Below are 5,518 nucleotides of genomic sequence, written 5' to 3' on the forward strand. Positions count from 1 at the left end.
TATATATATATTTGACGTTCTTTCTAGTTGAATGTGCTTTTATTGTTGGAGCGCAACCATATACTGCTGTTTTACTGACACCCGATATGCATAAACTCTAAATATGTATAAACAGCGTTAGCGATACGTCTTAATGTAATGCGAACAGCGCAACGCAAACCCTCACATAAGTGTCCCATATAAAAGTGTTGGCTATTTACACATAATGTACAAATATAGCGCGCAAGATATTTATAGGCAGCACAGGTAATGCCTGTGAATATACTTCCTAGTCTAACTGACAACTTCAGTATGGATATGTATACAGATCAATATTAGAACATTAGTGTCATTACGCCTGAACTTAATATATTATATTAGCCTGAACTGAAAATATATTATGAATAAAAAGCACATTCTGAACAAAGTAGACAATTTCAATATGTTACACAATAATTGCTGTGTAGTGAACAACAATTTGATTATTGTGCATAATTCTATCACTGTTATACTGACCACAGTTATTATTATGATCTTTTTGAGAGGTGTAGTAGCTAGATAGCATTAATTGGTTTAGTTTATTCAAGTATCAGATAACCCAGACAATAAAAACCGGTACATGGTTACAGTATAATCCTGTATTCAGATTTAGTCGAGCGAAGAAGTGAACAATGTATGGAGGTTTTTGGCTCAGTGAAACTGATGGTATCAAGCTAATCCCAAACGATGTTTGTTGTTGTGTGTCTGCCATCCAAGTACACAAACCCTGACTGAGGAAAATGAGAAACATTTCATTAATGAGGCTGTGAGAAATGGAAATTAGTGCTGTCAAATGATTAATCGCGATTAATCACATCCGAAACAAGAGTTTTTGTATACATAATATATATGTGTGTGCTGTGTATATTTAATATATATATATAAATACCCACACATGCAGTATATGTTTTGACAATATTTACACACATACATACATATTCATATAATTTATATTATATATAAATATATTTAATATATAAACATACAATTTTCTAAAATACATACAGGCATGTGTGTGTGTGTGTGTATATATATATATATATACACACACACACATAATAAATATACACAGTACACACATTATGTAAAAAAAACAACTTTATTTTGGATGCGATTAATCGCGATTAATCGTTTGACAGCACTAACACAGTTTAAGTCATTCAGCTGATGCAACATTGAAATGCACCTTACACAATACCTGTGTTATGGAAATTAAACATGTAAGGATGGTTGCATTAAACTTTGAGTAGGGTTCTATACAATGACTAAAAACGTCTTTGCTTGTTGTTGACTTTCACAGAAGTGGAAATTTCTGCGTTGTGCTTTGTGTTTTTCATTAAATTGGATGGGCCTGTCCACATGTTGTCTCTGCTGCTTCTTATATAGTTCAGCTGAATCATCCATAAGAGAAATTTTCAGACATGCCAGAAAATCAAGTTCACCCACGGGTTATATCAGAAAGCAGCAGAGAGCTGGAGGTTTTATCTCTGCTCTCTGATGGTAAGAGATAAACCCACGGTCCTATCGCAGGTGTGGCACCCCAGCCTTGTCCATCACACGCGTCGACACGTTTGACCGGTGTGTGTAATCCAGTCAAAGTCAGGGCATTAGGAGGCAGTTATGTGTTTGTTTTCATGCAATAGTGACTTGAATCAGAAAGGAAGACAGTGTGGCTGATAAAAGGTAACTCCAGAACATTCACCTCTTCCATACACCCACGGACACATAAACACCCAGCAGCGAGGACAACGGTAAACACATTTGTTGCTGCGCATTGGTGTTTGGGTTGGCTTGCTGTTGCTTTGTTTCCATTACACTGCCTTTGAGTCGAGCGTTTTAGTTGAACATAAACTACACTTGAGTTAATTCTAGACATGACCCCATCATCCTGACTGAAAATGAGCTGCTGCTGAAGGACTAAACAATACGTCGGTGTACACAAATGAACGATGTTTTGAATTCCTTCTCTTTTTCACGTAAAGGATGTGACGTAACAGTGAAAAGGAAAATAAAATTGACTGTTAGTATCAACACTTGATGTAATTCAGTAGCCGATTGTTTGGTTGAATACCCAGCACACTATGTTCAGGCCAGCGCTTTAAAAAAAGACCAAGATGTGCCTTTTTAGCCAGCTCTTGCCCCAAATCATGCGCCAAAAGCCTGTAACCCGTTCCTTTAAATATGAAACAAAATTTTGTTCCTCTCTGCATGTTTTTACAATGCTGCTCTAAGGCGATGAAGCTGATGGAGCGTGGAGAGAGAGAGAGAGGGAAAGAGCAGTGGGCCATTTAATGCAACAGCTGTTCTCAACAATGACAGCGGCATTACTGATTGAAAAGCAGAATGTACGGCGGACGTGTACAAATACAGCTTCCCGTTCTGTTTCTAAAGCCCAGTGCACAGATTTGGGCCTTGGGTTTGCGTTCTGAGACCAATTTCAGGAATTGATGAATTCATTGGTGGTTGTGAAAAAATCTGCAGTCTTGGTCAGCTTATATAACATGGTCAAGTTTTCTTGTCTTTTGCATTGAATCTTGCCCTTAAAGTCTGCATTAATTTAAAAACGACATTGTTTACTTTGTTAGCGCACATTACTAATCTTGTGATGAACAATTAATCAATGCAATTTAGTCTTTGTACTCTTAAGTCCAAATTTGAAAATGTGCTTCCCTTCTGGAATGGTGTTCAATCTCTGATTTTGTCAGTTTGACAGCTTGGGCGGAACGTCTATAAAAACTCCTCTCCAACCACCAGTCTGAGTGAGCTAGAGGCTGCGAGGTGTGCTAAAATCAAGCCCCACCTTCTAATTTTTATTTTTTTTTCATTCAATATTCTGTTTCTCTCAGAAATACATCACAATATTGAAGTGCACTTTTGGTTCACACAGAATTTGAAGTACGGTCACATTTACCGTTGCTCTTCAAAATTTTGCAAGTTAAATCCAGTCGTTTCAATTGAAATTGACAGGATGAAAATGTGGCTTGATGGACTTCTGATGGCCAAGAAGTTTCCTTGTGTGAGTTTCAAGTCAAGTTCAAGTTTTTGCAAATGTTGTTTGAACAACGTGCGAACTCTGTGTGGTCAGAGATTTGTAACTTAGCAATAAAGCAAAATTGAAGATCCACAATGGACGAGGCACTCATTTTGGCAGTATCTACTTTTGGCCAGTTTTGTATAACATTATGCTTCAATATAATAAATAATCAGAGGTGGACGAAGAACACAAATCAAGTGCTTGATAACCTAAAAAAAATACTCCTTTCAATTTTACTTGAGTAAAAGTACGAAAGTACTTGATTTTTAATGTATTAAAAGTAAAAAGTACTGATTGATGAATGTTTATTTATTTTGAATTTTATATACTTTATCCTCCTGCTAAAAATACATGTCATACACTGATTACGACTTATAATTACTGATAATTCAAGCATGCAGACAAGTGAAAATAAAATGTATCATGTTAGCATGTTAAGAAAAAGTTTATGCAAATGTACTACTTTTACATCATTTGAAAGTGCTGCAGCAGTGGGGTAGATGCATAGACATAATTTTTTTCCCATTATTTTAACATTATGTTTAGTTTTAGAAACCACTATCACGTCACATAGTTTGTGACGATTTCTCCATTTCAAAATAACAAGGAACAACATGTTTTTATGAAATGTAGTAGAGTAAAAGGTACAATATTATGGTTTGGAATGGAGTGAAGTAAAAGTTTTCCAAAATAAAACTACTACAGTAAAGTACAGATACTTGAAATTTGTACTTGAGTAAAGTAATGAAGTAAAAATATTTTTAATATACGAAGTAAAAAGTTATTTATTAAAATACAAAGTAAAAAGAGTTATTTAGAGTTTATTTCATCATTATTCATCATCATTGTATTTTCTCACATCCAATCCTGCTGTTTTACAGTCTGCTAATGTCGTGCAATCTATTAAGCAGAAATCATAAAGGATAAAACACACACCTGCTTTAGGTGATAGAGCTGGACCATGTGTGGTGGTCTTTAATGGGTAGTTCACCCAAAAATTAAACATTGTCATCATTTACTCACCCTCATGTTGTTCCAAACCTGTATGACTTTTTTCTTCTATCAAGCACAAAAGAAGATATATTGAAAAACGTCTCAGTGTTTCTTTTGGCCATACAATAAAAGTGAATAGGGTCCAGTGGGGTCCTTCTTTTATGTCCCACAGAAGAAAGGGGGTCGGTCATAAGTTTGGAACGACAGGACACAATGTTCATTTTTGAGTGAACTACCTTTGAAACATCTATCAAAAGCTGGCATAATAATTGAAATGCTAAACCAACTTTTGGACACAATCCTCAAAAGCACCTGATTTGATCAATTATGTAATTAATGTGCAAGTTGCATAATAGTTCCATTCTTATAACTATTCAGGCACCTGTTGGTGTGCAATCCAACCTGAAACCAGTCCAGGCGGTCCTGTTCTTATGTATACGGTTATAATCCTGTTTAACTCCGGCCTCATCTTCACTGTATGCATTAGCAGGTAGTGAGCTTAATGGTTGCCCTGCTTAGAGACTCTTTAAGTTAGTCTTTTAGTCTTCAAGATACAAATGAAAGGTATATTAAAGTGTACGTGTGGAGTGTGGAAACAGTAAGAGGTGAAGTGTACTCAATGTACTGGGGAACGTGAAGGTCAGGATGTGCAGAATGACACAGGGACAAACAGTCCCGACCTTGTACTTGCCCCTTTATAGTGGTTTCAGGTGCACCATTGTAGCTGTACTGTACCTCTGGCTCTGGGATAGTTAAAAGAGGGCAGCAGTGATACAAATGTATTGTAAGCTTACATAATGTCTTTATCCAGCAGACCAATAATTTCCTCTTCATGTTGCTCTACAGATTTTCTAGTCAGTATCCTATCCTCCTAAAACACACACAAAGTTAATGCTAACGCACAAAAAAGTCATTTTGTGATATCAAATGGATGTGGCATGTATGCAAAGCCGAGCAGAGACAGTAGAGAAATCTGTAGAAGTATCAGTATCAGTACACGATTAATCCTCTGCAAGATTAGCAGAGGCACATAATACATATTTAGTAATTCAAGCTTTTGTTTAGCAGTGGTGGTATCAAGGTGATGTCTAGTGGTTCTCGACCAAGGGTCCAGGGCCCACTAGAGGACCTCAAGATTACTTGAAATTATTAATAAAAATAAATACAAAATTGTATTAAAATAAGCCAAAACAGCTAAAAATTAATAAAACCAGAATTCCCATGGTCTTGGAAAACCTGGATATGAGGAAGCCTATTTTTTTATGCATTTATAAATCACATTTGTATTATGAATATAATTTTCTGTTTATGCTAAGCTAAAAATGTATATGGGGTAGAAAATGCTATTTGTGAGTTAAAAATAATAAATAAATTGTAATATTATGGAATATAATTATTTTAGTTATCTTTTGTGTGTGTGCATGTGTGTATCTCTCTCTCTCTCTCTCTCTATATATATATATATATATATAT

General features: G+C 35.6%; 1 protein-coding gene across 3 annotated transcripts in view; it reads left to right on the forward strand.

Moving 5' to 3' along the window:
- Positions 1-5,518, forward strand: part of LOC107656010 (transcription factor EB-like) — a 35,181-nt gene that overhangs the window by 697 nt on the left and 28,966 nt on the right. The gene's annotated exons all lie outside the window — the stretch shown is intronic.

This window comes from Sinocyclocheilus anshuiensis, unplaced genomic scaffold, assembly GCF_001515605.1.
Source record: "Sinocyclocheilus anshuiensis isolate Anshui unplaced genomic scaffold, SAMN03320099.WGS_v1.1 scaffold51, whole genome shotgun sequence".
NCBI lineage: Eukaryota > Metazoa > Chordata > Actinopteri > Cypriniformes > Cyprinidae > Sinocyclocheilus > Sinocyclocheilus anshuiensis.